At 43.3% G+C, this 25,852-nt stretch overlaps 1 protein-coding gene across 1 annotated transcript in view; it reads left to right on the top strand.

Moving 5' to 3' along the window:
• Positions 1–20,403: 20,403 nt before the first annotated feature.
• LANCL2 (LanC like 2) overlaps positions 20,404–25,852 on the top strand; it is a 65,670-nt gene continuing 60,221 nt past the window's right edge. Inside the window, exon 1 of the mRNA XM_045286380.1 lies at positions 20,404–20,481. The gene's annotated coding sequence lies outside the window, so the exon portion shown is untranslated. The remainder of the gene's footprint in view (positions 20,482–25,852) is intronic.

Genomic DNA, 25,852 nt, shown 5'->3' with positions numbered 1-25,852 from the left:
AGGCTCACTCCGTTATTGCTTCAAAGATTGGTTTAGAAGATTACATGACCGAAAAGCAGAAGTCTGCCTGTGTCTTGGCGTTTACCTTTATTGTAGTGGGCTCACACAATAGCTGTCCTTTTGTGATGAACTCACTTCACTCAGCATAATGGTTCCAGGTGTTCTGTGGTTTCATCATTGTATTTTAGGGATGCATAATATGTCATTAGGTACACATTTTATTAATTAATTATCTGCCTCTAAACATTAACTGAATACAGTACACATGAAAACCCATCTACTTTTTTTCTTTAAAAAATTATATAACTGCTGAGGGTTTTTGAATGTTATAATCATGCGAATTGTCAAAAGTTTAATTAAAAGTTCACCAAGACCATAATCCTAGCATCAGTAATAACGACTATGTTGTAAAACCAGTCACTGTTGGGTCAAAATAGACCTATGAGGGTCTTCAATGATGCTTTCTCTAAAATAGATCACAAGGCCTTTCTTCTAAGGCACCTTTCCATATACTGCACTCTCCAAACTTTCACTTAGGAAATCAAGGGGGTTAACTCTTTGCACAACTCAAGGATGGCACTGAGTAACACACACACACACACACACACACACACACACACACAGACAAACCTTACATTCCCAAGTAGTTGAAGGTCCCACAAGGTACAAATATCTATCTGGTGTGTGGGAGAACATGACTCAGATGATCAGGCATACTGCCAAAATGCCTACAGGGATTGGCTAGCCAGGCAGATGTCACAAATAATGCATAAGATCATCCACATTAAGCACATGTGAACAAACTTACAAAAGTTTGATAGTAAAAGGGCCCACTTGTGCTAAACATGTAAAGAAAATGGGTCGAGCTAAAGCAAGATAAAAAGGTAATTTCAGAGATGTGCATGGCAAGATGTGGAAACACAGGTAGAACTCACAAGGAATAGAACGGAAAATAAAGAAGCCAGAAACCAGGACTACTCTGCCCTGCCATGAGGATTTCTTCTTGTCTTTCTTTTTTAATAGTTTTATTGGGAGCATTCTGCTTACTTTCCTACTTCTTTCTCTTTGTTCCTCCAATTTCCTTGCCTGAGTGCTCTGTTCTTGCAGATGCCTGAAAATGACCGCTTAGGTGCACAATGATGAATGATTCTTAGTCCCCTTTTCTAAAGTAGGCTGCATCGACTTCCCAGTGTGCCTACTTCAAAACCCCCTTCTGTGGTGTCAGGTGAGCACAGTTCATCTTTGGCTGCCAAGCCAAAGGTTAGAAAAGCCATTAAGCTCATGGTAGCAAGCCTTTGGAAGATTCCCATAAATGACATGCCCATCTTTGGTATACAAAACTCAGACCAATAGAACTGTCAGTGTTTGATGTGTCCATGTGAATGTCTTCTTTTGTAGCCAAAACACAGATGCAATTTCATTTCTACCTACCAGGTAGGAAATCCTACCTGAATACTTAATACAAATGTAGAAATGTCTACCTCACTACGCCTCTGGTGTATAGATAGGTTAGTAAATAATTGCTATCAAGTGAACTCTGGCTTTTGTGACCCCAAGTACAGGAGACCCAAATCTTCCTTCTGCCTCCCAGCTACACCTTTTGCCTGGATATTCAGTTATGAGAAATAATATTTAATCTTCCACAGACAATATTTCACGTGTTAGGCCACATCAGCAAATGAAAGTCCTAAAAGCTTAACTCGATCCAGGTCATTGAGCTCAGTTCCATTTTGAGAAAGTAGTTCTTCCCCATTCGCATCTTGAATACCTTTCCATTTGAAGGGTTCATCTTTGGGTACCTTACGGACCTGCTAGCGATATGGTGCCCACAGTCCAGAATTTTACTTTTTTAAGAAGTAGAGCAGCAGGTCCTTCCTCCTAGTCTGTGTTAGTCTGGAATCGCCATGAAATTTGGCCACCAAGGGTATCTCTTCTGGCATTCAAAGTACAGGTGGCACCACAGAAACTACCACAGGAGAACAAATTATCGGCGGAAACGCGGTCTCTCATTCTAGGAACGTACAAAGGATCCAGATCATCAGGGGGAAAAGCCCTCTAGTCTCTCATCTAGCTTGATGACTATTGATTTACTCATTGCCCACGCTTTTATATTCCTTAGAAGTAGCTGCAGTTTGGGCAGTCCCCAAGGCAACCCTCACGTTCAAAAACCGACCAGAAGAATCCATAGAAATCAACACAGACATTATACTCATGTGAACAATTAATGACCGTGAATGGGTAGAGATTAAAACCAGCAGCAGGGGAGGACAGATAGGGAAGGATCCAGGAGAGTGCCACTTGACAATGCATCGTTGCTCGCTCTCAGCAGAGTCCTGTAGACAGGGTTTACTTCTCCCGGCACCAATACGTGGTCACATGTACAAAACATGCCCATGTCCAGGAAAGTTCCTGCCAGCTGTCATATCCAGATACGTTCATGTGAGTGGGCACAGAGACATAACTGCTCACCCACATGGCTGGCCTGACTCATCAGCCCCTCCAGAAATTCAGTTGACAATGCATGGCCCAGTGCTACCACCATAAATTACCTTGTCATCATAGGCTGTCTAGTATAGGCCAAGCTTCCCAGTTACATAAAGACTCTTGTAGTAGGCACAACATTCCTAGGACTTGGATGTTACCATCCAAAAGCTGATTAAGGGCCAAACTTCCACTTGTGGTAAAATAGTGATCAATTCATGTGCTTGAAAACAACTGAAACTCCTATGCACATTTTATCTACTCTCTTTGAGATCTTCTTTATGACGATAAGAAAAGTAGCATTCTCAGGCCAGGGTTTAGGGTAAGGCAGGAAGGTTATGGATAGGCATGTTATGGATTGAGAAACCGCTGAAGTCTTAATCCCTGAAACCTGTAAATGTGAACTTTCTTTGGAAATCAGGCCTTTGAGGATGTTTTCAGTTAATTTGTACAAGCTCATGCTGGAGGAGAGTGGGTTCTAGTTTAATCTGAATGCTGAGACAGCAAGGATGGCCATATGAAGATGTGTGTATAAGCCAAGGAATACCAGAAGCTGGGGGAGACAATAAATTATTACCCGCTGGAGACTCTAAAGAAATCATTGTTTCAGGCTTCTAGCCTCTGAACTGTGAACGAATCCATTTCCGCCCATGTCACTCAGCGTGTGCTACTTTGTGACGTCAGCCCAAGGCATGAAGACAGAAGGTGAGCATTACTGCTGTGTCCAGTTGTCACCATGAGGGTAGGTGCCAACCTTGGGAAACTTGAGCTCTATTTTCATTGCCAATCTGGCACGGGGACCCTACTAGCCACATCACAGGGGAAAAGATCGCAGTGCCTGGCCAACATGGTGCATAAAATGAAAGATGCTCTCCTCACAGAGCTGGATCTCCAATGGCTTCCTCTTCAGCGTACAGAGAATTGGATGTGTGATGACCAAGTCCTAGCCATAAATCAAGATGTAAACCATTTTACAGAATTGAAACAGAAGAAACCTTTACTATCTAACCACAGTGTAAATCATGAAAAAGCCAAGAACAATAACAACAAAAACTAACACGATAGCTCTCCAAGATCAAGAGTATAAGAATAACAAATAAATAACCCATGAGTCAAGAAAGAAAAATGTAATGAAAATTTTTTAATATTTTTGAACTGAATGATAATGAAAATGCTACATATCAAAATATATGACATGAAGGTGAAGCCACATGCCATTTAATCTTAAAGACAATTATTTTAAAAGATGAAAGTTTCAAAATCTAATTTAATCAAATAACACCACCAAGTTGGAGGGAGGGGTCTTCAATGGAAAAAATATATGTGGACTCTGGCCCATCAAGTGAACACTCCTTCAGAGACTCTCTCCAACAGAAAATTATTTGCTTAACCACCACTATCTTTTTCAAAGACAAGCTCAGAGGAATTATTGTGTGAATTTATATTGCGTGAAGAAAAATTATGCCTCAATACAAGAAAATCTGCATAGGTACATGTGCCCAGCATGCAAATTTTTAGTCTCCACTTTAATCGTTCTTCTGCTTTTGGGCCTACTCAGAAGCTTTTGTTCCTAGGAAACAGGATATATCATGGTACATATATGAGCAACAGAATGTTTTGCCCCTTGATGACTGCTCTGTCTGTACCCACTTGATGCTTTGAAATAACTATTTTCCATCATATAGGACTCTGTGCAAGAAACAGAAATCACTCCAACTCATTTTAATGAACAAATACTTCATGTGGGAAGTCGGGGCTCACCAAATTGTTAAAAGAGCTGACGGAGCAAGTTCAAGGCCTCCTGGAGTGATGCCTAGAAATATCAGTACTTGTCCCTATGGAAGCTGTCACACGTTCTACCAGAAGAAGAGACCCCTGTGACTGCTGCCCTGCTGCCCTGTCACACCCAGAAAGAGGGGAGGAGAGTGGGAACCTAATGCTGCAAGGCAGGGAGTAGGAGGCAGGCCGATGCAATGCCAACACCATCAAGTTTGTAGCAGCTACATTCGGGAGGCTCCAAGAGGAGAAACAATCCAAGTGTCTACCACAGCAAAAATATGAGAATAATTTTTATTTCCCAGCATCCAACTCTGCTGCTGTTACTCATTAGCAGACCTCATTCATATCCAGCAAACGCACCTGGAAAGTATATAAGTTTAGCTTTCCATTGGCTCCAAATAATCCACGTTTCTTCTGCAATCATTTTCTTTTTTTTTTAAATCATTTTATTGGGGGCTCACACAATTCTTATCACAATCCATCCATCCATCCATTTTGCCAAGCACATTTGTATATTTATTGCCATCATAATTTTATTTTCTTTCTTTCTTTTTTTTAATCATTTTATTAGGGGCTCATACAACTCTTATCACAATCCATGCATACATCAGTTGTGTAAAGCACATTTGTACATTCATTGCCCTCAACATTCTCAAAACACTTGCTCTCCACTTAAGCCCCTGGCATCAGCTCCTCATTTTTCCCCCTCCCTCCCCACTCTTCCCTCCCTCATGAACCCTTGATAATTTATAAATTATTATTTTGTCATATCTTGCCCTGTCCAATATCTCCCTTCACCCACTTTTCTGTTGTCCGGCCCCCGTTTCTTCTGCAATCACTTTCTATAACTTGGGGCAAATCATACTCTTAAGCAAGGTGGTCCCACAATAGTTTTGATTCGGAAAGACGATAAAGAGGGGGGAAAGAATTGTCTTCACATAAAAGAAGAATTGTAAATGACAAAAGGGGGCCAGGATTCCATCTTACTAATATAGTTGCTATACTAATATAACTACTATACTAATATTGTTACTATACTAATACAACTACTTATAATTCTACCTTAGCAATGAGGATGAAATAAAGGCTGACAGAATGAAGCTTATTGGTCTTCATTGACAAGCAAACTTTCAGGGATCAAGGTATATAACAATAGTTGTTCCTCTAGTTAAAACTATAATCAGAATCCAACCAGACAAAATAATGTTCTTGTTAGCCATTTCAAGTCATCCTTCAACTTATGACTACCCCATGCACAACAGAGCAAATCACTGCCTTGGTCCTGCGCCATCATCCCAAGAATGGATCCGCTGTGATCCATTGGGTTGCCATTGGCTGAATTTCAGAAGTAGATTACCAGGTCTTTCTTCCATATTAGTCTGGAGGCACCATTAAATCCTGTTCTCCATCATAGCAACAAGCAGAGGTGGCTATGCATGAGAAGCACTGGCCAGGAACTGAAATTGGGCCATCCAGTTAGATGAGAATTCTGCCATTGACCCATCAATACCCCAGATGAAACATACAAGGTTTTAAAAATATAGAAAGTGCCAAGGATTGGAGCCAAGATTCCAGCAATCCTAGAGTGCTTGAGGGGTTAAAAAAGTCTGCCTACCTGTTGTACTTTGACTCATCTCTGAGCATTTTTACCTGAAAATATTGGGGCAATGGGCCTTAGGAAAGCAGATAACAAGGAGGACCTTTTTATTTGCTCTAAAACTCCCATTCAAGCCAAGGACAGAAAGGGGCTCAGTACCCCACCCACACTGCCTTGACCCGAGCTGAGGTCAGCTATTACCTCCCTCTCATGACCAAAGAAGAGAAGCTCTGAGTACATATCCCCCACCTGCTTCAGCAGGAAAGGACCGAGGAGAAGTTTGGTAGAGCCCACAATGATCCTGTGCAGTGTGGATGGAGAGTGGTTCCTCTACTCTCTCTACAGAGAAGAGGGAGGTGCCTCCTCCCTTGTTTAACTCCTCCCAAATTCAGACAAGGAAAAGGATGCCAGGCGAATCACATATGAGGCTTGGAGGGGCTTATTGGTCTCTCTAGGTGAATCACATAAGAGATTGAAGGTACTTGTTGGTCTCTCTCTCTCCTTGGTTAATGCTTTCTGAAGGTGGAAAGTTTGCTGTCAATGTGAAAAGGAACCACTGTGGTGTGTGCCAAACAAAAGCGAGGGAATTCTCACTCCAAGATGACTGAAGTTCACAGGGCCATGCAGAGGCCCTGAGCTGCTCAAATGTGGTGTATAAATGTGAGAGGAGTGGGTTAGAACTAGGGGTCAGCCAGCCTCCGTGGCCAGATAGGTCCATGCTCTACCACGAATGGATGCCAGGGTGTGGATTGTTTGTGTGGTAGACAAGATGTGATGCAGGGGCATCCTTCCCAGGCCACATCTACGGGCAGACCTCAGAGCTGCTGCCGCTCCTGCTCCGGACCACTACAATAAAGTCAAAATCCCCCCAAACCGAAATGAGTATTCTGCATTCCCAGTGCATACAGAAGTTACAGTTACACTGGTACTCTAGTCTATGCAATAATTCTAGCAAACTAGCATATGAAAGGATATGAAATACTGTGAGGAGAAGTGCGGAGGAAGCACATGTTTCCTTTGATGAAGGGTTGCCACACACCTAGCAAAAAAGCCCACATGGAAGAAGCACACCAGCCAGATCACAAGGGGTCGACAGGAGCGGGTCTCAGGCATCATAAGACCCCAACCAAGCAATCTGTAGACAATTGGACATCCCCTCATAGAAGGGTTGAGTCAACCGGGGTGCAGCATAGTATTGACAAAACACACAACCGTCTTTGGTTCTTTAATGCTTCCTCCCTGCCACTATCATGATCCCAGTCCTGCCTCTCAGTTCTGGCTAGACTGGAGCATGTACATTGATACAGATAAGGGCTCTCAACACACAGAATTCAGGACAGATTAATCCCTCAGGAGCAATCATGGGAGTAGCGATACCATGAGGGTAGGGAGAAGGTGGGGGAGAAGAGGGAGAAAGGGGAAATTGATTGAAATGATCAAAGTACAGCACCCCCCCTCCTGCCTCTAAAGACGACAAACAGAAATGAGGGTGAAGGGAGGCAGCTGATGATGTAAGATATAAAAATAATAATGATTTATTATTTATCAAGGGTTCGTGAGGGTGAGAGGGTGGGCAAGGGACGGGGAAAAAAAGGAGCTGATACCAAGGGCTCAAGTAGAAAGAAAATGTTTTGAAATGAAAATGTTTTGAAAATGATATGTACAAATGTGCTTGTTACAATGGATGTATGGATTTTTATAAGAGCTGTAAGAGCCCCCAATAAAAAGGTTTATTTAAAAAATCCACAATAATTATCTGAGAAGCACCGTAAGGTGATATGCATTAAAAAAAAACAACAAACGGGGTCAGCTTGCAAGCACACTAAGCCACCAGCATCAGACGAAACTATTCAAACCAGGCAAGGCCCAGAAGCCTGTGGGGTGGAGAGGACTACAAAGGAGCAGAAGCAATCCTCTCTCTACTCCATGTTCTGGAAATCTACAGACTACCACAGGAACAAGCCTGTCTCTACTCCATGTTCTGGAAGTCTGCAGACAACCACACCAGATGCCACTCAGTTTTAGTTGTGTGTGTGCTGGCAGGGAGCTTAACATAAATTTTTTGTTCAAGTCAAACGTGCATATAGAAAGTGCAAAAATTGTATAGTGGGTATTGTTCTGCCAACAGCAAGGTCAGAAATTTGAAACCGCCCACAATCTCTGAAACACACAGAGGCGCTTCTGCCCTGTTCTACAGGGTCACTATGAGTCAGAATCGACTTGGTGACAGCGAGTCAGCTCGATGAATTACCACAAAATGAACACGCCTCTTTAAAAACAAAACCAAAAGAGAAACAAAAAACCACGGCCATTATCCAAATCCCAGAAGCCTCTCTTATACCATCTCAGTGGCTAGCCCCTATTCTGACTTCTGACAACATAGATTTGTTTTGACAACTTTTCAACTTTGTGTAAGTACAATATGTTCAGTTTTGAATTTGGTTTATTTTGTTCAACATTAAGTATCGGAAGATTGATTTATTTTTATTGCTGTATATTATTCCATTGCATAGTACATTAGTTTCCTATGACTGCTATAAAAAGTACTACAAAGATGATTGGTTTATAATAACCTAACTGTATTCTCTCATAGTTCAGGAAGCCAAACTCCTAAAAAGAATACCCCCAGGCCCAAAGCAAGGTGGCTGCAGGGCTGCATTGCCCTTGAAGGCTCTGGGGAAGAGTCTGCTTCCTGTCTTTTCCAGCTTGACGCACGGTAGCATCGCGCAAGCCCAACTTTCTTGTTCATGTTCTTTCTCCTCTTCTCTGTGTTAAATCTCTCTGGCTCATTCTCACAAGGATATCGGAGAGTGTAGTTAGGGTCCATCCAGATAATCTTAGATAAACTCCCCATTTTAAGACAGTAATTGAATCACACTTGCAAAGGCCTTACCATTTTCCAAAGAATAAGACCTGATACCTTTGGGCACCATATTTTTTAGCCTAAGAAGATTTCAGGGGCTATTTTTGGTTTACAGTTTAGAGATATCTCAGGGAACTCTGAATATTACCCAGTCTCCATAGTGACGGAAAATCTGGATTTCATAAAAATTTGAAATACTTGTCCACATTTTCTCTCTTTTGACCCGGATCCTTCTATAGAATCTTTGATCAAAATGAGACAGTAATTTATTAAACAGCAACCAAATAGCACTAACCATCATGGGGCTACATTAAAATTTAGATTGGCTTAATATCCAATAGTAATCCAAAAATTATGTATAAAATGACTATGACTTCTTGTATATGTATTATATACTAAAACCCCTGCCTTTTCTATTGGGCTGATTACAATTCATGGCCGTTTCACTGGGTTTCCAGGGGGCTGTATTTTCTACAGACACTGACTGTCACTCACATCCTTCTCCTAAGGGGCGAGCAGTGGATTTAAACTACTCCGTTATGGGTGAGCATCCGGATACTTAAGCCCTGGTGGGATGGTGGCTGCACATTGCACTGCAAACTGCAACGTCAGCCATTGAAACCACCAGCAGCGGCACAGGGGAAAGACGAGGCTTTCTGCTCTGGCACAGTCTGGAACAGCCTTGCTATTATAACGCCAATGATGGCAGATGCAGTTAGATGAAAATGTAGCCCAATCTTGTTGGGTCTACCTTTTGACACATTTTAAAGATTTTTGTTTTTTAATATTTTCTGCTTTCTTTTCCATTGAGGTTTTTCTCTGGTTTATCATTGTTTGGAATAGAGTGGGGAGGTTGGGGGCAGATAGGGTGCTAACAATGAACACACGAAAGAAGAAAACGTTCTGAAATTGATTGTGGTGATGATTGCTCAACTCTTCTTAATAGAATTGAATTATTAAATTGCATAATACTTGAATAACAGGCCAATAAAGTAGGTGGGGTATTTTTTAAGTTACAGTCTCAGAAATGCCCAGGGCTAGTTCTAGTCTGTCCTGCTGGGTCGCTATGAAACAAAATGGACTGAACCACACTGAGTTTTATTTGTTCGCTTTGTCTTTTGGTACTCGGGGGCTCCACAGCATCCTGACCTGAAACGGACATACTTGATCGGGCTGCTAGCCAAGATTCACAGCTCGAACCGCTGCCCCCACCATTCTTCAGGGAAAGATAAGACTCTACTCCCAGAAAGATTTACAGCCTCCAAATGGGTGCATAAGCAAGTGTGGTGGAGAAAGCTGATGGCACCCGGTTATCAAAAGATAATAGCGTCTGGGGTCTTAAAAGCTTGAAGTTAAACAAGTGGCCATCTAGCAGAGAAGCAACAAGCTCACATGGAAGAAGCACACCAGCCTGTGCAATCATGAGGTGTCGACAGAATCAGGTAACAAGCATCAAAAGACCAAAAACAGACAAAAAACATATTGTTGAGAACAAGGGGGGTCGGGGCAGAGACCCAAAACCCATCTGTAGACAATAGGACAGCTTTCACAGAAGGGCCACAAGGAAGGGATGAGTCAACCATGGCACAGTATAGCACCAATAAAACATGCAATATTCCTCTGGTTCTTTGAGCCTTCCTCACCTCCCACTATCATGACCCCAGTCTTGCTTCAGTTCTGGCTAGACCAGAGAATGTACACTGGTACAGATAAAAGCTCACAACACATGGAATCCAAGTGAGATAAATTCCTTGGGAACAGAAATGGGAGTAGTGGTACCACGAGGGTAGGGAGAAGGTGGGGGAGGAGGGGAGGAAGGGGGAATGCATTGCAATGATCTAAGTACAAATCCACCACCACCACCAAGGGGGACGAACTACAGCAACGTGGTTGAAGAGAGACAGCGGTTGGTGTAAGATATAAAAATAATAATTTATTATCAAGGGGTCACGAGGGGAGAGGGGGGAGGGAGGGAAAAAAGAGGAACTGAGACCAAAGGCTCAAATAGAAAGTAACTGTTTAGAAAAATGATGATGGCAACATATGTACAAATGCAAATAGGCTTGATACAATTGATGTATGGATTGTTTTAAGAACCGTAAGAGCTTCCAATAAAATGATCTTCAAAAAAAGATTTAGTCTCAAAAAAGAGGAGCAGTGTATTCCATCCTATAGGACTGTTATAAATCATAATAGACTCAATGGCAGTGAGTTTGTAATTTGCGATTACGAAACTGAGGCACAGATAGTGTGTTCAAATGCCACGCCCAAAGCGGTTTACATTGCTAGTAAGTAACAACGTTTGCATTGAGACCAGGCAGTCTGGCTCCAAACAGACCTTCTCTCTCTCTCTCTCTCTCTCTCTCTCTCTTTGTGTGTGTGTGTGTGTGTGTGTATCTTAAAAACTTGGTGGTTTCAATAATCTTCACACGCACAGCTCAGTGACAATCACTTCATTCACTGTGTTGCTCCATCATCACCTTTTTCAGGTCCCAGATTTTCCATCACCTTTCACTGCAGCTCAGTGTTCCCTAAGCATGTGTTGTACTTGCCCGTTCTGCCCACCATTGGGAGCCACTAATACACTGCAGACCCACAGGCTTCATTGCTGTACTTGACTCCTACTGGAGTCACTCTATTATATACATATATGTAGAGGAGCAGAACAAAAGAGGGAGACTCTAAACAAGGTAGACTGACCCTCATGGCTACAACAATGGGCTCGAGTAGAACAACAGTTGAAAATTTGTGCAGGACTGGGCCAGGTATCATTCTGTTATAGATAGGGCAACTGTGAAGCAGACCTGACTTGACAGTATCTAACAACAAAATCAGCTGTGACATTGACGTTGGATCTGAAAAAGACAGAGAGGCTGATGTGGTGAGGTACATCTGGATACTTCTCAGTGCTACCTGTCCCAAGATGCCAAAACACAGTATCTGAAGAATTGGAGCAAAATCAAACAAGACTCAATCTTTCCGTCTTCCTAATCATGCAGTTTAGGGGTCCCTGGGTGGTACATATGTTTAAGCACTGGGCTCCTAATCAAAATGTTCAAGATTCAAACGGGCCTGGTGATCTGCTTTTGAAAGAATAAAGCCTTAAAACCCCTGTGGAGAACTTCTACTCTGACACAGACGGGGGCGGGGGGGCTTGGGTCAGAATCATCTTGGTGACCCTAAGCACAACGACGACAATCATGTGTGGTAGATAGCATTGAAAGGCAGTCTAGTTAGGGTTGATGCAACTTGGCTGTTTTTGTTGTTGTGGTTGTTTTGCCTATTTCAAGTTCCTATTATCGTCTGGAAATGTGTCCAAGGTTGTAGGTTGTCATGGTGATGGGAAAAGACTTTGTAGGCTTAAGGAACAAATGATCTTGAGATTTAAGTAATCTTTTATCAAATTGTATAACTCCAGAGTAGCCTTGGTTCTTTGCACCAACTGTTCCTACTATGCTAGCAGGTGTGACGCATTGTGAGCCAATAAGATGTCTGAGGAAGCATGGTACCCATGATGAGGACTGAAGAGGACACTGTTTAGTACTGGTGACAATAACCTTGACATTCATTAGATATATGAGAGTCAAACTATATTTTTTCTTTATCTATTTGATTGGCTGTATTGAGCTATCGCAACAACTTTGCTTTTATTAACCAGGTACTAGGAGGAGGTTAGGGGGCAGTGGTGGTGCAATGGCAAATTCTCACCTTCAATGCAAGAGACCAGGATCAAAGTCACAGCCATTGCCCAATCAGAGCAGCCCCACCCATCTCTCTGTGGAGATCCGTGCTGGGCCATGATGCTGACCAGGTGTCAGCAGAGGAGCCAGACTGAGAGAGAGCAAGAAAAGAGACCCGACAATATTTCTCTGGGAAAAAAAAATCAGTCAATGGAAATCCTTTGGGTCATAACGGTCCGATCCTCTTGCTCTGGAGGCTAGTTGCAAGTCACTAGACAGCACTAACAAAATCGGGAGGAAGTTGAATCCAACATTTCATAAGAGCATACTGCAGAGGGAACTGATCTTGGTCAAGTTCGTGTGGTAGTTACATAATCTGGTGTCAATTTGAGAGGATTATGAGTGAAAAAGTAGAGTCTGGCCTGTCAGTCAAGATATAACCAACAAGGCCTCTGTGTTGGCATGGCCTTCTCCTGAGAATTCTGGGAACTCCTGTATTTCCTCCTTGGAGACGGAAGACATCTCTCTCCCTGCTAACTCTCTGAGAGACATTCTACTGACAAAATACAGGGCGCTACACGAGCTGGAGAAGCCACCTGAACCTACCCTGATTCAACCAGACCTCTGGAGCTGGAGAAGCCATGTAGAGACCCCTGCCAGTGCTGAAATGCTTACAACGCCATTGGGTCCACAAGACTTCCAACCCACTGGCCTGTGATCCCCCTGCATTCGGCATCATTGCATGTATTTTGTGAGTCTGAAGAGGACTTTATAGATTGGTATCAGACATATGGGCTAATTTGGACTTGATCTGGACTGGGCTGGGACGTTTTCTCAATATTCAATTGCTCTTATATATAAACCTCTTTCTTATACACGTGTCTCTATGAATTTGATTCTCTAGTTTACCCAGACTAACAGTTAGTAAACTTCGTTTTAAGAGCCGCAACATAATTTTTAAATATTCCAGCACTGAAAAAGATCATTGATGTGATTTAAAAGCTCTAGTCAATTAGACTTTGAGAATACTGCCAACAATTTTGAAAGAAAGGTTTATTTCTTACATGACCCAGCCATTTAAAGGAAGAAAATAAGCAGCAGAATGATCTCTCTATAATTCTCCCCCTCCCCCCCACCACCATTTTTCAATAGTTTGTCTCAGGCCTTTTTTGTTGTTGTTGGGATTTAATACATATATTGTTCCATATTTCAATCAGGTCAAGTAGAACTGTACAATTGCTACCACGATCCGTTTCCAACCACTCTTTTTCTGCATGGACCCCTTGACATCGTCTCCCTTTCACCCCACCTCCACACCACTCTCTCTGGAGTAAAAATCTTCAGATTCCATTTAAACCTGCAGGTTCTGTTTCCAGTTATGTTGGTGATTCATCACCCATCTGGGTGAGTTTTCCAGCCCTCTGAAAAATGGTCCCCCAAGGAGGCAGTATTTCCATTCTGTAAGGGTTCAGGGGGACCTGCTGACTGGTCTTCACTAGTGATATGAATTCTGAGTGCATAAATTTTTACTAAAATAATAAAAGATCACAAAAACAGACACTCTACTAAGAATAATGTCCATGCGACTCAGACTACCAGACCAATGATACAAATCTCTATCGTATCAGTCTTGCCAATTCTTTCCCAAAGATGAAAGGACCCCCCCTGCCCCCCGAAAAAGGTGTATGCTGAGACATCATCTTTCTAAAATATACTATTCATTCCCATTACTTATGGTACCCTAACTGACCACTCAGAAGAGGGAACTTGATGATGTGAAAAACCCGCTTGAGAAACTTCCTCCCCTTTCCTTTCCCCTCCCCAGATCCTCCCTTCCATTTCCTCTTCTTCTTAATTTTGTGCAATACACGCATTTGAAATAAAACCGAATTTCTGTAAAATAAGATTTCTAGTCAGATTCAAAGATTTGAAAGCTGAAAAGCAGCAAAATGAAAGGTTGAAATGACATTCCAAAGAAAGTATAAGCATGAATGTTTTATCAGAACTTTGCAGGGTGCAGAAAGAGTACAGGGGTACATTTGATTGCTGACATTACGCATGCTCTGTAAGACTCATTTATCAAGAATTCACATAGAAAAGTGTACTCAACCTTAGCCAGAGTTTCTTGTGTTCCAGAGCAGGTCACTTCAGAATGATGCAGACCAAGTTATTTCTGTCCAAATTGCAATCACTGGTCACATACTCTAAAAAAAAAAACAGAAGCAGGAACTTAGGACCAAATGGAATCTGACTCAGTCTGGTCTCAGTCTTTGAACTATGTAAAGGACTTCAGTATTAGGGTGCTCTTTCGCAGACACAACTTTATTCTTTAATTTTTATAACCCTAAAGGTAACATTTCAGGAACCCTGCTGGTGTAGTGGTTATGAGTTGGGCTGCGATCCTTGAGGTTGGCAGTTCAAAACCAACGTCTGAGGGAGAAAGACTGGGCTTTCTACTCCGGTAAACAGTTACAGCATCAGAAATCCACAGAGGATCGCTGTGAGTCAACATTGACTTGATGGCAGTGAGTTTATAGGTACAATTTAAGTCAAGAGATCATCCTAGAAAGGAGAATAAAGAAAAATACATTTTTGTACTGTTTGGGTAAAAGAAAATTTCATAATAGAAAAAGTTGCTCAAACAAAATAAGAATCTAGGTTAGCAATGAGGCAACAATTGGATCTTTTTGTTGCTGTTGTTTTTGTGAAGAAGCCTTTGTTCTTTTTTAAGATTATTTTTGGGGGCTCATACAACTCTTATCACAATCCATACATACGTCAATTGTACAAAGGACACTTAACATTTGTTGCCCTCGTCATTCTCAAAACACTCGCTTTCCGCTTGGGCTTCTGGAATCAGCTCATTTTTCTTTCCCCCCTCCCTCCCCACCCCCTCTCCCTCATGAACCCTTCATAATTTATAAATTATTATTTTATCATACCTTACACTGCTCGACGTCTCCCTTCACCCACTTTTCTGTTGTCCATCCCTCAGGGAGGAGGTTATATGTAGATCCTTGTAATCGGTTCCTCCTTTCAACCCCCCTATTCCTCCCCCACCCCCCTACCGATATCACCACTCTCACCACTGGTCCTGAAGGGTTCATCTGTCCAGGATTCCCTGTGTTTCTAGTTCCTATCTGTACCACTGTACATCCTCTGATCTAACCAGGTTTGTAAGGTAGAATTGGGATCATGATAGTGGGGTCGTGGGGGAGGAAGCATTTAAGAACTAGAGGAAAGTTGTGTATTTCATCGATACTATACTGTACCCCGAGTGACTCATCTCCTCCCCACTACCCATCTTCAAGGGATGTCCAGTTGTCTACAGATGGACATTGGGTCCCCTCCCACACTCCTCCTCATTCACAAAGATACAATTTTTTTATTCTTTGGTGGTTGATACCTGGTCCCTTCGACCCCTCGTGATCACACAGGCTGGTGTGCTTCTTACATGTGGGCTTTGTTGCTTCTGAGCTAGATGGCCACTTGTTTAACTTCAAGCCTTTACAACCTCAGACACTATATCTTTTGATAGCCAGGCACCATTAGCTTTCTTCACATTTGCTTATGCACACGTTTGTCGGGAAGATGGGTTTCATGGAATGACCGTTAGTTGATCTTAGTGTTCTTGTATTGAGGGAGTATGTGAGTGGAGGCTCAATGTCCATCTGCCACCCTACTACTAAATCTATAAATATAGGCACATAGATCTATTTCCACCATAATCATAAATCTATTTACATATGTACATGCCTGTATTTAGGCCTCTATGTATGCCCCTGCCTCCTACTTCTTTCCTCTATTTCCTTTTGCTTTCTTCTTGTCCCACTATCATGCTCAGCTTTCATTTGGGTTTCAGTAATTCCTCTCGGTTACATTGCCCTTGATCACTCCCTACCAGTCCTCACACTCCCTCCTTGCCACTGGTTTTGAATCACTCATCGTTCCCTTGTCCCTGGGTTGGTTAACACCTCTTCCATCCCCCCACCTCCCACTCTTCCATGTCCCCCCGGAACCATCCATCAGTGTCATTGTTTTCTTCTCCACATTATTTATCCAACCCATCTTATCTGGATAGACCTGCAGAGATAATAATATGCCCATAAAATTGTGGATGGCCTAGACAGCACCAAACAAAGTGGCACATAAAAACAAGTGACGACGCAGATGCCTTCTATTCTAACTGAAGCTCTATCCAGCAGACGTTTTCCCAAACACAACTCAGCATGAATTCTCCCTTTCCTTAGACAAAACGTCACCATTACAATCATTTGTGTTCAGGTATCCCTTTCCATATGTATGACTACACAGCATCATACTGATTGAAACTAAGCATTAAGAACAATGGAGAAGGGCAGAGCTAGACAAATCAGGTTTGTTCACCCTGATCCTGCCGAGTAGGTAAAAGATATGAAGGGAGACCAAAGTATGTGAAAACAACCTACAGCTTAAGTCAAGACGAAGAGGACCAGGGAAGTTGACTAATGATGTAATCCACGCATCCCTGAAGAGCACCTGCCTTCAATGGACAGATAACGACATGGTGAATCATTTTAGTTTTAACAACGAAATTCCTGTTAAATGGGAAAATTAATCCCAGGCATCATCATCTGACTTTAAAGCTTTTTTATTCCTGAAACCAAAAATTAATCATAAAAAAGTATGACCCAATGCGATAAACTGCTCTATAACATTGAATCTGTCTTGTCTTGTGAGAAAACAATAGTTGCCACACCATCAACTCCTACATGAAATCTCAAATGGCTGTAGAGGGTTGGAGAGCCAAATTATTAGCAATCAGGTAAGAAGTTACCTGCTCTCAGTGCCTCCCTGTAATGAGGGAAGTAACGAGGATGTAGTAGATGTGCTGCTTGTTCCCTCTCCAACAAAGCAGCCAGAAAGTGTGGGTGAAAGAGACATTGCAGTCTTGGATCGACGAGGAAATGGTAGCTAAGTGGGCTGAACATACCTGCCTGTGTATCTCAAACAAATTTTTCAGTAGGAAAATCAGGAAGCAGACCCCAAGCAAATTCTCTGCTTGCTGGAGCTAAATTGTTTGGACCATAGTACTTGGAAAGCTCCCGCCCAATAATCAGTAAGGATAATTTACCCCTGGGCCAGCTAACAGCCAAACAACTCCTTTCATGTTGCTGATTGGAGAGAGCTGGGTACTCCTCTTGGCTCCCCACACACCTTAGGTGAATGGGGCGGTGACTGGGCCAGAGCTGGTACAACCCATGGCCATTTGTACCTCTTCCTTTTAATACTGAAGGCAATGAGGACAGCCTGAGAGAAAAGTGGGACAGGCAGGAGTGGTACGCAACACAGGGGGCATGATGAGGACTGAAACATCTTGCGTTCCCATCCTGGTTCATCAGTACCAAGCCGTCTTGCACTTCAGAGAGCAGAGGCTGGGATCACCCACATGCCTCCAGCACTGGGATCTCATGGAAGCTTTGACCTCCTGGCTTGTCCTAGATGAAGGAGAAGTGAATTTATTTAAGGTGGTTCTTCTAGCCAAAGTCTCTAACTCCCACCCAATGACCTTTCCCTGCATGGGTCTGGTAAGACTGTGGGGGAAGAGAGCAGTAGGATTCACCTGTGCATAATTGTGAACCCGATGTTCTGGTGTCTTGTCCTGCTAGGTATAAAATGAGCCTTCTGAGAGGCAGGAGGAAAGATCTTCTGGCTCAGTAAGAGCTCAGTAAGAGCCAGGAGTAAAGGGTGTCTTCTGGCCTGAGATCCCTGCACAGTATACTTCCTGGATTCAGATGGCAGTTATATATCCAAAGTTAAATGTCTCAGCAATAGAAGCAGAAATTGGAACAGGGGAACAGAGTGATGGATTTCCCAACCCACGGAGCAAGTTATGATTAGTGCTTTTGTGCAGGAGAATAGCTTGGGGAGTAGGGTACCTCTGGGTACTTAATTGGGGAGGTTGGACTTGACCACAGAAGTGGAGCTTCTGGCTGAGGTTTACTGGAGGGGGTGACTTAATTCAGGTTTACTGGAGGGGGCGCCCTAATTCAGGAAGCTGGGTGTCTGACCCAGGGAACTTGAGCTCAAGGCCCTGAGAAACTGTAACATGTCCTAGAAAACAACTACCCTGAGCATTTCTCACTGGTCTTACAGCTAAACAACCTCCTTAAACACTCCAATCATGAATTTTGTCTGTGAGTTCTCTGTAGCCATTGCAATGGATATTAGAAACCAGTGAAGTAAAATTGTGGCTATTAACTAGAACATTGTTAGGTAGCCAAGACAGGGACAGGGGGTTGTCTCTCCCATGCCTGCTCAGACCCCCATAGAGGAGGTTGGGAAGGAACCAGGTGAGCATTAAACACCTATAAGGACATTAACTGGGCATGCTCTAATTCGGCCCCACCTCACCCAGCCCAAGCCAGATGACATCACACCTGGGCAATCCAAACTAGCCCAGGTTCATGACCCCAACCAGGTGGGCTTAATTCAACCAGGTCAACCAATAACACCACACCTCCCCAGCTAGAAGTTTAAAAATACTCTGGTGGTGGGAAGGTGGTCTCTTGGACCCCCGCTCCCGGTCACTGGCAGGTTGGAGAGGATTCTCTCCTCTCTCTCTCTCTCTTCTTAAAATCATTTTATTGGGGGCTTGTACAACTCCTATCACATTCCATCCATACATCGTGTCGAGCACATTTGTACATATGTTGCCATCATTGTTTTCAAAGTATCTTCTTTCTACTTGAGCCCTTGGTATCAGCTCCTCTCTTTTTTTAACCCTGCTCTGGGCTCAGGCCATGCTGCTTGCTCCCTGGCCTCAGGTCCTCATGTGTGGGTGCCCGTGTGCTGTGGGTCGGCCTTCAACCAGAAATATTCCCCTGAAGCCATCTTAAAACTGAACAATAATTTAGCTTAAGCAGTGAAAAGAGATCTGCACTCTGTAAAAAATCCTCTCTGTCAAATGACAATAACCACGGGAAGAGTGGACAGGATCTTTAGAGAGCAGTGGGTTTATGTTCAAGGGAGGGGAGAAGAACTGAAAAAAAGGAGGATGAGAATGACAAATCAAAGAACGTGATCGATGTCACTAAATTATGCATGTAGGAATGTTGAGTTGGCGCATGTTGGTTGTGCTGCCTGTATTCTCGACAGCATCAAAGCAAATAAAACTTAGAAGAAAATTTGTCACACAAACACCCAGTACATAAATAGCAGCAGCTTCTGCCCACCTCCCACGTAAGCAAAACTACCCATCCCTAATGGGGCCTCAACCAAATCATAGCACCTTCGGATGCCAGGCAGGGGGGTTGATGAAAGGATTCAGAGAGGGAGGGGTTATAGGCTCTGACTGACAGGGCCATGGGGAGGAAAAGCTCTCCCCTTCTCTCACTGGTATTTTTAAAGTTGGGGAGAGCTTTTCCTCGTTTCCCACTGCAGGCAACTGGACTGATCTGTCATTCGAAGCAGATTTTAGGGAATGAAGAAACAAAAACCTCACCGCCATCGAGTCGATGTAGACTTACAGCAACCCTCCGGGGCCGAGTAGAACTACCCCTGTGAGTTTCCAAACAAACTCTTTACTGGAGTAGAAAGCACCATCTTTCCCCCACAGCTGGTGGGTTTGAACTGCTGACCATGTAAATAGCTCAAAGGCCAACATGTAACCAGTAAATTGCCAGGGCTCCACAGGGTATGAAAGGCCCTGGGCAAATATATTTTTCAGGACCACCGTGATAAACAATTTGAATCATTTCAGGTGAGAGTGCCCGCGCCATGTTTGCAGCCGAATCTCTCACTGTCCAGTGAAAGGAACACCATCCCGGCCAGTCGGAACTCTGGCCTCTGAAGAAGGTCTCCTAGTAGCCAAGTTGAGTCACAGGGTTCCAGGAAAGTCCCACTGGTACCAGTCTCGGCGCGCGGGGGGGCATTCAATCTGCACACTGTGTGTTTGTGGCTGGGAGAATTCAGTCCAAGGCAGGCTTGAAGAGAAGGGAAGAAGGGAGACAGGGCTAGGATGGGGCACCCCACTCAGATGGCACTGCCAGCCTTGTCCCGGCGCAGACACAGAGAGGACTTTAGGAAACGCTGAAGAGGGGGTGAGTGTGATGCTATCTCAGCTGTGTTTTCCTTTCTCCCTTTTGATCCTCTTTCTCTACCCATGTGGCTTATGTCAGGGCACATTTGAGTGATACATCCAATGTCTCCCTTCCCCCCAAGCCTTTTAGCCAGTAATTAATAACTAGTCAACGTACCAACATGCTGCTCATTCATCTTGAGTTTATTCTACATTACCTAGGGCAAGTTAGAACCATCCTCTGTTCTATGTATAATGTAGAGCGTTGGCTCATCGTTGCTTGCTACCTAGATATTGGCAACTATCTCTTAGGTAACTTTTTGTTTTGGATAACAGCTTTATTAACTTCTTATAATTCAAACACCATGCAATGCACCCTTTTAAACTGTATAACTCAATTTTTAGCATATTCACAGATATGTTCATTTGAGACAGTTTTCATTATCTCAAAAAGGAATTTTATATACTTGTGCTATCACCTCTCTGGTTCCCGAATCCTCCTAGGCTTAACCACTAACTTACTTTCTGCCTCCAAAGATTTCCCTACTCTATACACTCACATGAGTGGACTCATGTGAAACGTGGCATTTTGTGACTGGCTTCTGCAGTTAGCATCATTTTTTCAAAAGTCATCAATGTTGTAGCCTGTATCATTGTTTCATTCATTCAAAAAATTTGTTGTAGGAAAAATATGTAACTATAATATGTGATATTATAATAGTTGCATATATAATAAAACACTTGCCATTTCAACCACTGTTACATGTACAATTCAGTGATATTAATTATACTCACCGGGTTGTGAGTAACTACACATCGCCACTATCCATTCCCAACTTTTTTTCCTCATTCACAACAGACTCAAGGAGCCATGGTAACAGAGTAGGTGAGGTGTTGGGCAAAGGCTGACAGGTCACCAGCCCCACCACAGGAGACAGAGAAGGCAGCCTGCCTCCACAGAGATTGACAGCGCAGAACTCCGGAGGCCAGGTCTACCCTGTCCTCTAGGGTCCCCGTGAGTTGGAATTAGCTTGACTTCAGTAGATTTGGGTTGTCTTATAACAGAGAGTCTGTGTCCTTTCAGCAATAATGTCTCTCTTCCTTCTCCCACTCACCCCTGGTAGCCTCAAATAAACTTTGGTCTGTATGCATTTGCTTATTCTAGGTATTTCTTAAAAGTGGGATCAAACAATAATTACCTTTTTGTGTTTGACTGACTTCACGTAGTAGAATGTTGTCATGCTGTATAGTATGTATCAGCGAGAGTATGTGTCATTATTTATTTTTATTGCTGAACACTATTCTACTATAGATACATGTCATTAGGAGCTCTATCTAGGTGCCTAGGGGTTAATGTACTCTCCTGCTAACGTTGAACCACCAGCAGCTCTACAGAAGAAAGAATGTGGCAGTCTGCTTCCACAAAAGAGTGCCGGCCTCGGAGACCTTACAGGGCGGTTATGTTTTGTCCTATGGCGCCGCTACGTACCAGAACGAACTTGAGGGCAATGGGTTAGATCGACATACCATAGTTTGCATATTCATTCGTCAGCTGATGGACATTCAGATTGTTTCCATTTGTAGCTATTGTGACTCATGGGACTATAAATATTTATATACAATCTTTTGTTTGGACATCAGTGGTCAAGTCTTTTGGATATGTAGCTAGGATTGGAATTCTCAAGAAAAAATTTTTATATATGTCTCTCAGGAATCTCATTGGAACTTTAAAAAAAAACAGAACAATTCATGGTCTACATTGATAGGACAGGTCCTTAGGTGGGTAGGTGAGGGAAACCCACTTCTTTTTTTAAATAGCCAAATATGAAAAGAAGGTGAGAATCCTACAGGGAAAGAAAAAGCAGGGCTGCTGCCTCCCACTACTCTTCCCCAAGATCCGATCGCTGCGGGTACTCTCACCAGTTTCCATCGCTATCTCCATGGGGACCCAGAATGCACAAAGCTCTTTCCCTTGAATCCTGAGTCCAGTCATCTCATTTCCTGTGAGCAGAGTGATGGAAGTCTGAAATCGTTAAAACAAACTTTACCGCCAGAAGGTGGAGACAACCCAAAGGTGAAGCCACAGGTGAACGAGTAAACAAAATGTGATATATCACCAGTGGCTCATGGGGATCCCATGTCTGTCAATATAGAACTATGTCCCACAGGGTTTTCAGAAGTGCATGGGAAGACTGTTCTTCCTAGGAGCCTCTGGGAGGACTCAAACCTCCCACACTTGGCACTTCCAGGGCCTCTGTGAGATGTGCTTACACTGAAGTGTTATTCAGCCATACACAGAAATGAAGTTCTGATACATGCTACAACGTGGGTGAACCTAGAAATGAGTATGCTTAGTGAAATAAATCAGGCACTAAATGACTAATATTACATGACCCAATGTATATGAATGATTTAGAAGGGCAAATGGATAATGATAATGATTAGTGGTAACCTTGGGCTGAAAAGAGTGGGAGATTTGCAGTTACTGCTTAGAGCAACGGTTCTCAACCTGTGGGTCGCAACCCCTTTGGCGATCGAACGACCCTTTCACAGGGGTTGCCTGATTCATAACAGTATCAAAACTACAGTTATGAAGTAGCAACAACAGTAATTTTATGGTTGGGGGGTGACCAGAACATGAGGGACTGTATTAAAGGGTCGCCGCATTAGGAAGGTTGAGCACCACTGGCTTAATGGAAACAAGAGTTTCTGTTGGAGATGTGAAACATTTTTTAAATTAAATAGTGGTGATGGTGGCACACACATACACAAATGCAAGTCTTTAATGAAAGCTTGAAAGAAAAAGAGAAGAGGTAGGTCAGGGAGCACGTGGACCGAGGAGTGGTTAAGTGTTAGACAGGGCTCTCTAGAGTGGTTAAGTGTTAGACAGGGTTCTCTAGAGAAACAAAACCAGAATGCTAATAAATATGTATATATTTATATAGATAGCTATTCATAACAAGAAATAAACAGTTAATTAAATTATAAAGCAGTACAAATGGCTCAGGGAAACTCACTCTGTTGAGACAGTTGTGAGACACTGGCAGTCTTTCCAGTCTTGAGGGCCGCCGGGTAGTCCTCTGTAGAGCAATTCAGGCTTTGCGCGCACAGGCAGCAAACAGCAAGGGAGGTCAACAACAGTCAGCCAGATGACAGGGTCCGACAGTCCCCAGCTCAAGAGATGTAAATTCCAATGGTGTGCGAAGCTGGTCTTGAAGGAACCTCAAGTTACAGCAACATAGTCCATGGGTTAGGTGTCCCACAGGTAGTATAACATGCAAATTGAGGCACAGAACAAGGCAGACGCACACTGGTCCGATGACCAAAGAGCAAGAGACAAGAGAGGCGGGGCTCACAGAGCCATTTATCTCTCTGCCCTTCAATTAATCCCACGTGTGTTTATCGGCCAGGTTAGCGCAATAAACTAACTACCTCCATGACTCACAACAACAACAACCACATGGGCATCGAGGCACTGGCGGTTCAGGGGTAAGGTTCTTGTCTTTCATATGAAGACCCAGGTATGCCTCATGTGCAGCCACCATCCACCTGTCAGCGGATGTCTACATGTTGCTTCAGTGCTGAACACCTTTCAGTGGAGCTTTCAGACTAAACCTGTGTAGGAAGAAAGGCTGGATGGTCTACTCTAAATCAGCCATTGAGAACCCTGTAGATCAGTGCCCCAGTCCCAGTGAGAATGGCAAATACTGCGTAATGTTTTGTCAACCTGTGCATTGGGGTCCCCCAAGTCAAGGTCAACTCAACAGTACCTAACAACAACATGTAAATAGATAATATGGGTTGAAGGATGCAATTGACTTCCCTTAACCGTGGCTCTTTATGAAACCTTTCCAGCTTAGATCCAGACTTGCCTCCATGATATATCTTTTCCCATCCATCCACACGTCCCCTCAAAGACAACTGAAACTCTCCATACCCAAGACCAAGAGGGTGGGGTTTTGAGAGAGATAGTGAATAGAGTGCCCCCAGCCCTGGAAGATGAAGGGAGATTCTGTCTAGCCATATGTTCTCAAATATATCTAAGTACCTCACGGTCAGCCCAGCATGCTTAGCAAGTCAGAGAGTTAGCTATTGAAGCAGACCATTTCATTATACATGAGGAAGCTGTCCTGAATGAAGTTCAGGTGACATCAGAAGTCACCTTTGTTTTTGGCAAGGACAAGCGCTAAGGGGAAAATTGGCTAGATGAAGGTAGAAACAGCTGCTGAGTAGGGAAGTGACTTTATAATTGTTATTACTGAAAAAGACTATCTCTTCAGTGGGAAAATCTTGCCTCTGCAACAGTGTTCTGTCGCAAATCAGGCAAAGCCCACTAGCCAGTGACTGGGGTCATGCAAACAGGTGCAACTACTAGGCCCTACAGGCTCATCACCAGCAGGTTTCCCTTCTCCCAACCTTCAGAGGGTTAAGCTTGTTTTCTATCAGTGTTACAGAGCACATGCAGTTTCGTTATATGATTGGTAGCTGGAAGGACACATCTGATATATCCGTAGAAGAAAGCAAGTCAAGCAAGCCCTTTTCTTGTTCCCCCTTAGCTAACTTGTTGCATCTTTTACAGTAAATTGACAACCCTTTACCTGGCCATCTCAAAAGAGAATTGTAGCATAAGACAAATGAAGCCGGTAGCCTACCTATTCAGACCTATTCTTGTTCTACTCAGAGGAAAAGTCTCCACACTGGAGGCAGAGACCACATCGGTGAACACAGGCACATGGCACCGGTTCTACCAAGTGGCTGACAAGTGAAGGCAAATGCAAACCCTTTGGCCAGTGTGTCAGGTAGATAACATGCCCCTAAGACGGATAATGAAAACAAAAGGTATCTATTAATGAATATGTTAAGAAATATGCTGATGAATTCTGTTAGCAAAATTCAGGCCTTCGTATGTTCATCACATTACTTGGCCTGACTCTGCTCTATCAAAGTGATGGCCTCTGTCGACATACACACCCGCTTCGTTTCTCAGTCTGACAAATACACTCTCTTCCAGGAAAATCCACCTCCTGCAATCAGAAGTCTTACTCCTTGGAACCCTTCGGAGTTTCCAACCTTGAGTTGTTATCAAGTGTCATTCAGGTGACCGTGGATGTTCCCTTTCTCAGCTGGACTCCTTTGATTGTGGTTTCTTTAGATGGAAAGGTCAGTTGCCAACTGTCCCATCACTCCAGATGATTTGCTTTGGATGAAGAGTTCTTTAATCCTTGTATCCCCATCCTGAACTTGTTTAAAAAAATGAGAAGGCTACTTTACCGAAGGATTTGATTTGGCCTAAGATAGACAGAAAGTTGCCATTCAGTGTCTCAGCTGACCACGTCTAAAGAACTGGCCGTCAGAGGGAGGGGGTCCTGTTGATAGAAACAGCAGGAGAATGG

The sequence above is a fragment of the Echinops telfairi genome, unplaced genomic scaffold (assembly GCF_000313985.2).
Source record: "Echinops telfairi isolate 266 unplaced genomic scaffold, ASM31398v2 ScPeMD7_7;HRSCAF=31, whole genome shotgun sequence".
Lineage (NCBI taxonomy): Eukaryota > Metazoa > Chordata > Mammalia > Afrosoricida > Tenrecidae > Echinops > Echinops telfairi.
This window is presented reverse-complemented; position numbering and strand designations above follow the sequence as displayed.